Source organism: Pangasianodon hypophthalmus, chromosome 18, assembly GCF_027358585.1.
Source record: "Pangasianodon hypophthalmus isolate fPanHyp1 chromosome 18, fPanHyp1.pri, whole genome shotgun sequence".
Classification (NCBI taxonomy): Eukaryota; Metazoa; Chordata; class Actinopteri; order Siluriformes; family Pangasiidae; genus Pangasianodon; species Pangasianodon hypophthalmus.
Window position 1 is genome coordinate 9,796,207 of NC_069727.1, and position 13,485 is coordinate 9,809,691.

A 13,485-nucleotide genomic window follows, 5' to 3' on the forward strand; every position below is an offset into this window, starting at 1 on the left:
GTGGAATAACACACTCCAGACCATTATTCGAAAAATAATACACTTTGGGGTGGTAATGGCACTCAACTTCGCGTTGTGCCACATCACACCACCCTGCCACGCATTATTTTAGTATAACTTCAAGGTCTGGAGTGTGTTATTCCTTACTGATTCAACTAATCAGCTAATTAACAGATCTTCATGAGTTGAAGTGGGTGTGTTAGGGCAGGGAAAACACTACAGTGTGCAGGACAAGAGTTGGGAAACCTGTGCACTACACAATACAAAGGCGCCATTTGGAGCACAGCCTGTGGACATCCAGAGAGCCCGGTAGAGGGCCCTACTGCTGCCGCTACTGCTGCTGCTTGCTCCTGTGGAAAGGTGAGGGCGGAGAGAGAGAGAGAGAGAGAGAGAGAGAGAGAATCCTGTCCTATTCTAAAGAGCCGAACGTGGGTCACACTCTCTCTTTATCACTCTCTGTGTGTGCTCCTGCTGACTTTCCTCATCTTACTCACCGCTTCATTCTTCGGTTGTAACCGTCGCTTGAATTTAAAATTTTAAACCAGGGCGCGTGCACGGACGGCGTTCACATCATAATGGTGTTAACCATGAATTAACAGTTTGAGCAATGCGGCGACCGTGACTAGTTGGGGAAATAACACCTCTCTGGAGTAAGTAAAGCGTTTTTTCCCCCCAAACACCTTCACACAAACAACATCCTATAACACCAGAAAACTGTTTTAATCCTGGACTAACATAATTCACTCGGAATGGAACTGTATTAAGAAAAGCTGGGTGTGTTGTACGTTACTGTAATTGTACTGTTTTTATTGAGAGCAGTTTATAGTTTGTGTGATAATAATTAAATAGGAGAAAACGACACACACACACACCTGTCTGTGGTGGTTATAGACAGGCACTCGGGTTGCCATGGCATTAGGCAGCTCGAGAACTCACGCGCAGCTGCGGAATTACAGACCCCACTGTCACGAGCGGCTTTACACAGGGTTGCCAGATTACACATAAAAAAAACCCTTTCAGATCACATTCACATTGAATGGATGTAACAATTCAGTCTAGGTGACGGTCTGATAGGTGATCTCTTGTGCTTCCTCACGACTTAGTCGGCATTTAAGTCTTATAATAAATAATAAATAAATAAATAATAAATAAATTAATTATATAAATGGTAACCGATTAAAATAGCCGCTCCAATCTGGCAACCCTGAGGAGGTAGCGGTACACTGATTATGCATTGTCAGTGGGTTTGAGTCGCTGACTGTTTGCCATGTGTTTTTTTTTTTTTGTTTTTTTTTTAATGTTTTTCTAGATGCTTTTTAATTCTCCCGGTTCTCTGGAACCATCTTTAAAAACAATCCAGCTTGTCGTTTATGCAGCAGGGGCGGTTTCCTGATGTTGCCAGATCATTGCTTTTTTAAAGGTGCAATAGTCGGTTTTTTAAAATTCCTACATTGTACAGATAACCTGGAAGATATGTAGAACATGATTAAAAAACAAAACAAAAAAACAATAGAGTATGCCGTGGCCTTAGTAAAAGTGTCAGTGTAAGTGTAAGTCACTGAGAAAACCTGTTTGGAAAACAGACTTCCGGTCCGGCTTGTTTGTGTGTGGATGCGCCTCCGGTGGCATTTATAGACACTCTGTTGTACGGGCCACATAAGATCATTCAAATGTCGAACCCATCTAACCATTAGAGGCCTAATCTCGGAAAAAAAACCAAAAACAACTAATCTTACCTAATGCACCTTTAATTCCTGAATTCCAGGAACATTAGTGTGTAGAATTTGCATGAATAGAGTACAGCATAGAAACTGTCTCACAAGAATACAAGAAGGTCCCTTCTAAAGACCAAAGAAACCCTCATAGAATTTGTAATGGTTTTAATGGTTATAATGGGGATTGTATTGGTTTTAATGGAAACTGGAATGGTCCCTGTAGGGGTAATTTGTTGTCTTCTGTTGGTGGCATGTTATGTCCGTGGATACCATTCAGGACCTGCTTCCGTAATACATCCTACTGTGAAACCATTTGGTAATGGTTTTAATGGTTAACAGCTGATGGTTTGTAATGGTATTTGTAGTGGAAACCATTAGAAATTCTGTGATGGTTTCTGTGTGTTTTTTTTTTTCAGCAGGGGTCCCTCTTTGTCTTCTGAGTCATTCCTCAGAAACTGGATATTTCTTGTATATATTCTGTCTTTAAATAACACTTACTCTCTTACTTACTTTCTACATGCATATCTTTAGGCACGACCACTGAAAACATGATGTTTTCTTGATTATGATTATGATTAATATCCACAAGGAAATGCATGATGGGACAAATACTAAGCTTACAAAGTAACTAAGCTTACGTAACTTCTTTTCCACTCTCCAGGCCAAAATACACACCACATGTTGCTATGTTACATCCAAGTAGGGCTGGGCGATGTGTACAAGATCTGATCTCATGATATGGATTTCATATCTTGAAACGATATATATATATATATATATATTACATTTTCTCTAAAACTGATGAAAATATTATCTATACAAAATGACTGCATGCATTCATGACTGCTTTTTGGATAATTCTGTGAACTGAACACCAGTGAAAGACACTTTTTTTTCTTCTTTTTATTAGGAAGTGACATTGAACAGAACTATCACATATGAGAACAAGAGCAACATAACACTGTCAAAATGAGAATGATATACAAAATACGAAAAGTAAATATTAGGACACTCTATTCAACTTTGAGTTTCAGGAATCCAAACGACAGAAATACCTCCTGTTCTTTATCAGAGCGTTGCGGGGAGTTTTGCTCTGTGTCACGCTTCTCCATGTTTGTTTGGGATAAATTTCAAATTTATATCCGGATTTCCGTAAAGCAGCTTTGTGACCCTGTCCATTGTTAAAAGCTCTGTACAAATAAAATTGAATTGAGTTTTTGTTTTTCTTAGCTTTGACCTTGGTGACGTAATGTGGCTTTTGCAGCATAGCCACTATAGACGTCAATGTTGCAAAAGCCACTTTACGTCACTAAGGTATGGGAAAATATCTATCAATAGACATTTTTTCTATCGTCCTGCAATATATATCACCATATCACACAGCCCTACATCCAAATTGCTATACAGAATAAAAAGCACAGGCTACACACTTCTTCATGTAATCTATACTTATCATCATCATCATGCGTCTATTGTGTGTTTATGACTGTATTTAAAAATGCATGAAAGAGAGCAGCACTCTTTATTATGTAATGGTGAGTGGGTACTAAATGGTTAACAGGTTTTAATAAGTCTTCAGACACACTAGATGATCTCTCCGGTGTACGCTCATTAATTGGTGTCGTGTGAATGTTGATTCCCAGTGGAAGGAGGTTACATAAGGAGCAAGAACTATAATATCTTGTAAATTTCCACGAGTGTGGGATTTTAATCTGTGGCATGTTTTCTTACAGTAAAATATGCTCAGATCTCTGTATTCATTATATTTTAGACTATGCTACTGAATATGTACATAGTAAAATACTGTAACAGTAGATACTATTTGCACTATTAATTATTTAACGGCTCAGGTTTCATTCTTGTTTGTTACAATATCTGAGTGACTGACAAGTAAGGGTGGGGAGACAAAAATATCATATCACAATAATACTTTCAGTACATTCAGTGCATTTCTACAATACTCAGTATGTGTAATGATATATGTAGGTCTCCTAACAAACTGCCAGCAGGACTGTAGTGTTCATGTAACCTTTAAAAATTAGTTATTTAATGTGTACAAAAATAAACAAACCCTGAAAAAAGAGGAAAAGATTAAAAATCTGTAAAAAAGATTTAGACAGTAGAAAACTTTATCAAATCTGCTTCCAGACTTTGTAATTGTTATTTATAAAAATACTGATATTATATCATCATATGATCATATTGCCTAGACCTCCTGACGTATATGTTTTTGTTATCTTAGTATAATTTATCCATCTTAAAAATAAGATTTTCTGTCTACTAAATGTAGAAAGGTCATTAGTTCAAAAACTAGATAGCAACAGCACAAGTTGTGGTTGTAACTAATCAGCTTCTTGAACCCAAATCCTCGGTAGAGCCCGTGTAAGACAAACAGGCAGACTGGGCTCGGATCAGGATCTAGTCGTACCTCCCATGTGGGTCCCAGAGCAAAACCACAAGAACACAGCTGCATCTGAGCGTGTCTCATCAGGGAGCGCGGTTTCTGTGTGAAATCTCCGTTTGGCCGAAGGCCTGATGTTCTGAAGAAGAATTTTTGGTTGTTCCCAGGTTTACTGAGGCCACTTTTGGCACACAAAGAAAGGATGCACTGATACTCACCACAAGGAATAAGTAGAGATGGTACTGATATGTTACTCGGTATCGGTATTGGTTTAATATACCAGGAAAAAATAATGGTGGATCACGGAGACAACATCATATACTGGAGCCTGTAGCAAGCAGCTAATCAGATTGGAATTGGAACTGGAAAAGAAATGTATTTTTGGAACTGGAAATGTTTACATATAAAGCGACTTGACTGTTATTTTCTTTTTTTAGGATTACTTTTATTATATTTATACTTTATTATATTTACTGTGTAAGTGCTTCTTTTAAAAATGAAAACATTTTAAGCTGAGTAGTTTTTAAAGAAAGCAATATCGGATGGGTCTCCGTATCAGCTGATACTCAAGGTTTCGTCGGGATCGTTATCAGAAAAGAAAAAGTGGTATTATGTCAATTCGTAATGGTTCAAGTTGAACAGGAACATACAGTCCCCTCTGAAAGTATTGGAACAGCAAGGCCAATTCTTTCGTTTTTGCCATACGCTGAAGCTCTTGACCCGTATCTGTATGATTTTTTTCATTGTGCTGCTACCACATGATTTGATAGCTGCATGAATTAGATAAGGTTAGATTATAATATATTAGATAACTGCATGAATGTGCAGGTGTACAGGTGTTCCTAATAAAGTGGACAGTGAGTGTAGAACCATAGTAAATAATGTAGTATGATATTCTAATTTAAAAACGTTTACACACAAGTAATAACACTAATGATGAATGGAAACTGAAATATCCTGTCATAAATACAACCTTTTTTATTTCACTGGTTTGCATTAAAGAAGTGTCTCGATTATTATGTGACGATAGTATTGATCATAATAATACATACTGTATGTATAATGGAACAGCTTTTTGGTATCAAAGGGAAATAACAGCTTCTGATTGTTTCAATTTACAATATACAGTCCAGTCATATTGCGTGTCACAAATCTATGCCGCTTTATTGTATCTCTGGAAGGCAGAACTTCTCAACAGACATTGTAGGATTGTGTTTTAAAGTTGGTTAGTATCAGATTTGTAGCTCTGTTATAAGTGGTCCTGAACTTTTAAGCACTATATGCCTAGTGTAAAGGTAGGAAAAATAAATTTCTTTCTTTTTTTTTTTTGGATAAGTGACATATCACAGACTGGTTTAGAAACAGTCTCCATCTTGTTATTATTAAAACTGATTAGTGAAGATCTCTTAATATTTGCTGAAACCTCTAGGAAATAATCTTTAGGACTGTCTGACCTGACAATGACCTGCAAGGTCAGAGAGTTAAATAGGTCAGAGCTCTCACAGGACAGTGGTTCTTTTTTTTCCCTTCTTATTTATTTATTATTTTTTTTCTCCAAAAATCAATTAACTGTTGGTACACGAGAGCGCTGGGCTCAATCACCCGCGGGACTGAGCACTGTGTGTGTGTTATCTCAGGAACAGCAGCTCTAATCCGTGCTTTACCCACAGAGCAGATGGTGCTGGGGAGAGAGTGTTACTTGTGGCTCCAAACAAACAGTCGTGGAGGCCAAAGCTGTCTGCTGAAACACAGTAGGGTTGAGCGATTTAACGATTTAATTAGATATCCAGTGATGTTTACTCAGATTATATAATATTACCGGACATGCTAACCTAGACATGTGGCATTTTAACATCGGAGTTATGGGTTATCACTCAAAAAATTCAGCAAAAGAGCATCGTCTTCTCCCCAGTAAAACAGGAGACAAGCCAATCGACTGAAGAATCTGGCAAAATCTGCGTAAGTCTTTTGAACTCTCTGATATGAACTGACACCACTCGGAAGCTCCGCCCACTTCCTCTATCTTTTTTGCTTTCTGTCAAGGTAAATGGAGAATATTTCAAGTTATTTTGAGTTGAATAAAGTCAATGTTCAACTTAGCTAACATTAGGTAAGTATTTGTAAACGTTCGTTAATCATGATTATTAGGGATACCACTGAAATATTTCAACAGCTTTTGGTTTTCAGCCAAAAAAGAAAAAAGGGTGAAGATTTTAACCTGAAAAGATTAAATAGGCCTACAATGAAGTGTCAAATCAAACACTTTACAAATGATGTTAATGGTGATGATAATGAGAAAGTGATTAAAAATGGAGGAGAGGTTATGCTGATGCTTTACTCAAGAACAAGGTTTTTGTTGTTCTCTTAGTAAATTACAGTTACGTGTTTAGTTTTCCTGCACAGTAATCACCAGAACAACAAAAAAGCCCAACACAGATCATTACAACAAATGCTCATTTCATCGAACCTTCTGAAGACTTGATGTGTGAAATGCCGCCTGCTTGGAAGAATTCGACTTCCCTTCATGTGCATGTGTGCGACACAGTAGCCTGTTCCTAACATTGCATGTTCTCAACAGAAACAATACATATGCAGTGTGTTTACTTCGAAGCAGTTCCTGACTGCAGAGCTGGTAATACTGTTAATGTCATTACACCTTCCTCTGTTCTCCTTAAACCTGAAGTATTGGAAATGCTCGTTTTCTTGTATTCCTGTAATCCATTATTGCTAAATCACGAGCAGGGAAACATCAGTAGTACAGCAATGAAACAAAAGAAATGCTGAATAGGCTTCTTGTAATAGGATTAAAAATCTAGATCTACTAACACAACCGTTTTTAAAATGTAAAAATGATAAACTTTTTAAAAAATCCTTCATATATATATATATATATATATAGTTATATAAACCCGATTACATACTGTATTTCTTTCACTTGTGTATATTATGGTAATGGGATCAATATGTTGTGTTTTATTGGAAGGTAGAAGGCCATGTACGTTGTTTGGCTGCTTGTATACACACATTCATACATTTATTGTCCATTTTATTAGGTACACACCGTGTAGGTGCACAGTTACTGACTGTAGCCTTTCTATCAGTCCATCAGTGCTAAAGACCACTACTGACTAAATAATATTTGTTTGGTGGACCATCAGAAGAGCACTGACATGATCCCTCGCATAACAGACATGGGAGTGTCTTCATGATGTATGCACTTTCTTTACACTAAAAATCTCATGCCTGCTACAATCACCCCATGTTAATGCAAACTGACTGTTTTGACCTATAATCTCTGTGCAAGTTGTGAGTGATCATTAGTTCACATGTCCATAGCATGACTGTAGGTTATACTTGTGCTAGGAATGCAATAATTTGCCTAAAACCCGCCAGAAGCATCACCTCCCCGATGAATCCTTCTAAACTTTGTCTATATTTTATTATTCTGCATTTTAAACTTGTTCAATCCTTTGTTCCTGTTTGTTTCCGGCAGAAGATGAAAGAAAAGTGCGCTTCCTGGAGTCTCTATACTGAAGATAGAAAAAGGGTGAAAAGTCTTTACTAAAAGATATTTTTGAGAATGACATTGTCAAGATTTATCACTTTGTCTTTATAAGATGCAATGTAGAGTGTCTGTGAGGAAAAGTATTTTAGTCGGTGGTAAGGTTAGCAACACCGTGACTGATCTTAAACACTGTACCAACCCTAGTGTTAATCATCCTCTCATCTGTCATCGGTTCGAATCAAGAGACTGCTATTTATTTTGATCTGGTATATTGGTTGACTGTTTTCCACCTAGTGATGACACTGAGCTGTTTTAAAACACACCAGCAACACTCCACCAGTGCCACACAAACTACCCTAGCACACCCACTGCTAGAACTGTAATGGAAATAAACCGTAAATCCAGATTAGATAAACTTCAGTGGCTTCCTGTTGGTCATGTAGTGCACTAGAAGAAGTCGTAATGTCATGCTGTTTTGCTCTGTGTAGTGCAGAGTAGAAAGCTGTTTGGGATTCAATTTTCTCTCTGGTAGAGGAGAAACGGCTGTAAATGAGGATGGTGACATCAGCCTCCTTCCTTGTTTATTATGTAGAAATGTGCATACAGAGTGACTGGAGCAACATGAAAGAAAACTTTACTAGATGGACTTTGGAATATATCACCAAATGTTTGCGGTGATCCTACTGAGTAGAGGAAGCGTGGTGTATTGTGCACAACTACAAATGGGCATATTTATGAATAAGTAAATTTTCCCATTAGGATTACATGTATGAACCAGTGGAATTGGCCATGAGTTAATCCATTTTTTTTTTTTTTTTAAATAGATCATGTTCTACTTATCTTCCAGGTTGTTTTTACAAGTAAGGAATAAAAAATATTTACTATTGTACCTTTTAAGGTAGATTTAATTTTGGTAGCAAGCTTTGTTTACTGTACTTGCTCACCCTAATTATATACGCAGTACATTTATCCTCAGAAGATGTTAGATATCAGCATGTCCCATGTGAAATTGCAGTTTGCTTTCATGGATGAACCATGTGGCATAAATACACTTTCATAACCTATAAAAATGCACAGTGTTTACATTGGTGGGAATTTCTTTTACATAGCCGAGCCCAGTCCACATGCAGCATACGTGGGGTATGCAAAAATGTACAGAATGACTTGGCGTGCCATATCATTGGCCATTTGTTTACCATCTTCAGACCCACTCAATCTATCAGATGACTGCAGACCAAGATTAAAAACCAGGGCCTGTATTAGATTTCATCCTGCCTTGCTTTGGCCGTTTCACTGCAGGCATTGTTTACCTGCTATCTCCGCAGCCGCCTCCGATTCCACACCATTTAAACAGCAACAGTGGATCCACTGAGAATTGGTCTGGCCAAATGCCGTTCCATTCAGTGGGTTTCCTTCATCCTTATCTCCACCGTCATATAATGTCCTTTATTGTTTTCTATTCATAGCATTGCTGCTGTCTCTCTATAGGTGTTGGTGAAAGAGCACAAGCCTTTTGCTGTTTCGCTTCCTGTTGGATCACTTCCAACCACAGGCGAAATGTGAACAGCAGAGAGTGATGTAACGGGGAGGGAAATTCTAATTAAGGGTTTTCTCACAGACTTAAGACTTTGGAAGAGCATGTTGAGTGTTTTTCATGCACTCTTAAAAGCTCCTTTTGGGGCGTTTCTGCAAGCCAGTGCTGGATCAGTATATAACAGAACTAGAGATGGCACCAATCCGATAAACACGATCAGTATCACGGTGATGTTGGCATAAAATGGTGGATAGAATATCGAAGAGGAAAAAAATACAAATGGATTGGAAGATTGGAACTGGATTAGGAAACTTTTGGAACTGTAAATATTTGCGTGATTGTATTTTTTGTTAGAATTGATTTTTTATTATATTTATACTTTATATTATTACGTTTTCAGCGTTAATGGTTTTGCACTGTTCCTCTGGTCGGGTATTTATTCGCTGTGTGCGAGACTCACTTGCAGCATCATGAGTCTGATGCCGGGGTCCAGAGATGTGAATCGGAGTGAAACCACCAGGATAAACATGTCAGGGTGACGTTGTAGTTAAGTGATAGGTGCTGCTGCAGAGACGGTTATGTTCCAGTGTGATTTAGATGGACTGAAAAAAAAATTGGAGTGAAATTTACTCAAGAAAATTGTGGTGACATATTTATATATTTCTACACATAAAATCTTAGTAAATTAAACTAAGCATATTTGAAGTAAGGTTTACATGACACTGAGGATTATTCTCATAAAAAAGTAAGTGGATTTAACTAGGAGGTTTCTTTCTTTCTTTCTTTCTTTTTATAAGTAAATTTTACTCAAATTTGAGGGAAATGAACTACATAAATCTCAACACTCTAAAAAGTATACATCATCTAAACATTATCATTACTACTTAATACACACAAATAACTTTAATGGTTCCAACTAGAAGTAACACTCCAATGAGCAAGCTGTCGGACCTTGATGTGGATGGGCTACAACAGCAGAAGACCACATCAGGTTCCACTCCTGTAAGCCAAGAATAAGAATCTGAGGCTATCATGAAAACAGCCTCACCAGGCTTTTTTTCAGTTATAAACTGAAAAAAAAAAAACCCCATCAACTGCCCAGTTTCGGTAACTGAAGCTTTTGAGCTGTATGTGTGTGATTTTACGCGTGCAACTTCTGATTGGCTGATTGGATGCTGGGCTTTAATGGTAGCCCAGCCTCTATGTTGTATTAACATAATATAAAATAACCCAGCACAAAGACACGTCACTCATTTCGGTGACTAGGTTATGTAAATAATCCACCATTTTGTAGAGTGTTACTTATGCAGGGTCCTACAGAGTGGAGACTTACTTGCTGTGACTTTCCTTATGGCTTTAGCTGAGTTACACAATGAAGCTAACTTGTGAAAATGAAACAGAATGGTACTTTATCTCTTTCAGGATAACACAATAAACAAAAGCATCAGTTGCGTCAGTGAAGCTCAGACTAACCAGTTATTCCCTTCGATTAGGGTCCTTGAGCATGTTTTCATGTCTCTACTAATTCGATTGGATTGGCGCAACGTCAGATACAGTTCCACTCCACCATTTATCATACAGCGTCATGCAGCTCGCATCTGACTTTATCATTCTTAATTCCTCGTTATAAGCTGAACAACCTACTCACTTTATCCAATTTGTTGCCTCTTTCGAACTGTGACACTGACAGTTTGCCTACCTGGCATTGCCTACCTGGTAAGCTACATATATAAACACTGAAAAAGTATTTTTTACTAAATTTATGTTTTCTGATTTACAAAAATAAGAATACATTGCTGTTTTTTTCTTTAATACATTTTAAAACTTAGCACATTATATGTCATTTTCTCAACAAAAAAAAGTTACATTAGCTTATCTTTTTTTTTGAATGAACAGTCTGGAAAAAACAATGTGGTGTGAACAGGATGTTCAGATACATTTCTATTGAAAATTAACTGATATTAGCTGAAAACGGCTTTGGGTGCTTTTGACACAGTGTGTTACTGAGTAATAAGTACTGAGTAAAAGTTTATATTAGGTTTTGGACTTTGGACCCTGTTGCATTTATACTTGACCCAGGGCTTATTCTTCATACGTCACTTAACAAATCCATGATAAGATGAGGTATGCCAGCTTTACTAATCATCATCATTGCACAGGGACTAATCTGGTTCAGACATGTCGAGACTTGAAACCACGGTGAGTCATTCAGTCAGCCTAGCAACCTGATGATATTGGTTATAATCTGACTTGAAGGATCTGTCAAGAATTTTACTTAGGAATCTATTCGAGGATAGCTAAAATGTACTCCACTTATTACGGTTTGGCCATAAAAAAAAAGGAAGTGCTATTCAGAAGATTCTTATGGCTTGGCGTCCTGTCAGTGGTCAAATGATGCTAAGGTGCAGTGGCCTAGCCAGCAATGACTAATATATATATATAAATATAAAGATTTTAATAGTCTTAACAACAAATCATTGGTCAGAAAATTAACAAATGCACTCCTGAGAGCTCCTGCGCCACCATTTGCTCATTTACTTTTGCTACAGAACTGTTTGTTTGGGGAAAAAATGGGAAATTCACTTAAATAGTCTTCTTGTATGCAAAGGTAAAATCATGATAATGATTAAAATGTTTGATGTAAAATTCAAACTAACACATGTCTGAGTGTACAACATTTTCCAAAATATCTTCAGGGACGTTATTTTTTTCATGAAGGATTAGTCATTATTTGGTTTTCTGCCACATCTGATGCAGTCCATCAAGGGCCACAAGGCTTAAACATTTAAAGAAATCAAAGGGAAAAGCTTCCCTTTCTAGCTACTAACTTTCTTTATCTGTTTGTTTAATTCTTGCTAATTTCCTGAACAGTGATTTGTTGTTAAGACCAATAAAAGCTTGCCCAGGAGTGTGTGTGTGTATTTGTGTGTGTATTTGTGTGTGTATTTGTGTGTGTATTTGTGTGTGTATTTGTGTGTGTATTTGTGTGTGTGTGCGTGTGTGTATTTGTGTGTGTGTGCGTGTGTGTGTGTGTGTGTGGTATACAGACATTTTTTTCTAATCTAACTAGATTATCACGAATATCACATTTGTTGTGTAAATGCTTCTGCGAACAAATTCATGAATTAATATGTTTGTATCCAGTTTGATCAATGAAACTTGGTATGTTAGACTCTCTGGGCTGCTGACTTTACGGAGTGCCAGTGGAAACATGATGTCTTTCATACTCAGCTCTCAGGCTGTTCCTTTCTTTCGTCCTCTTCCTGTACCAGAGAGGTCTTTAAGAACACAACACACAGATAAGCACCTCTCATTATTCATTAAGGCAAGTGTACTTGCCAAATTCAGCACTGTAATAATCTCTTCACCCCCTTCATTCACAAGAAGAAGGATGAGCCTGTCAATTCCACCTGTACGTCTTACAAACTCTATATCAGAACATAGTTTTTTTTTGTGGTGGTGTCCTGTACTGTACATGCAGGTATCTGGTATGATACACAGGTGTGACATGGCAGTTTTTGTCGTCTAAGAACTGTAGCCAGGATTGAAAGAGGGGAGGAGATGATGAGAGACAGTAACCGGTTTCCTCCTTGGATAAATAAATGTATTGTATTAAATTCACTAGCTTGCTGTCATTGTCCAGTGTTAGGAATAATAATATCACGTCAGATCAGGGAGGCTACCGATTTCTCTTTCTGCTACATAGCAACATGAATATTTGTGTGCGTTCGTGTGTGTGTGTGTGTGTGTGTGTGTGTGTGTGTGTGTTTCACCCACTCCAACACTGAATCATGTCTTCAGTATAATGACCCATTTCACACCCTTGCTTTCCAGTCCTGAGCTTGTAAAAGCAGTAGGAGAAATGTTCCTGCCATGGAAAAGATCACTGCTCAGCTAATCTCGGAGGAATAGCTGTGTAAGGGAATGGTGAAAACCCATCCTACAGTTTCTTACAGGAAAAATTGTGTCCACTTTGTCCCTCTGTTCAGAGCATGCTGATGTTAGCTGTTGAACACGCAGAGCAAAGTTGATAAGGGTTGTTACAATATTAATATGAGTTTCACTTGGACACTATCCACCTTTTGAGACTTCTTGCATCACTAATGCTAATGAAATACAGATGTAAAAAAGGCTCACAAACTTCCTTACAATCATAATTCATTTTTTATGGCATTTGGCAGACTTCATATATAAATTCATATTATACTATAAATTAAGAGTTTCTAAGTTTTTTGCAGACTTTTAACTGTAAACATAAATTCCACAAACCCTGTAAGTAGATATTTATTTAACAAGAAAATTATTTTTAAAAATTACCTACATTATGTCT

At 37.4% G+C, this 13,485-nt stretch overlaps 1 protein-coding gene across 9 annotated transcripts in view; it reads left to right on the forward strand.

Moving 5' to 3' along the window:
- The first annotated feature begins 342 nt into the window (after positions 1 to 342).
- Positions 343 to 13,485, forward strand: part of eps8a (epidermal growth factor receptor pathway substrate 8a) — a 61,097-nt gene continuing 47,954 nt past the window's right edge. For 3 of the 9 annotated variants that reach the window (XM_026923425.3, XM_026923428.3, XM_026923433.3), the window contains exon 1: positions 399 to 650. The gene's annotated coding sequence lies outside the window, so the exon portion shown is untranslated. Of the gene's footprint in view, positions 361 to 397; positions 651 to 11,102; positions 11,355 to 13,485 lie in introns of those variants that run through there. The other 6 variants (XM_053241904.1, XM_053241905.1, XM_026923431.3 and 3 more) reach the window with 4 other exon arrangements.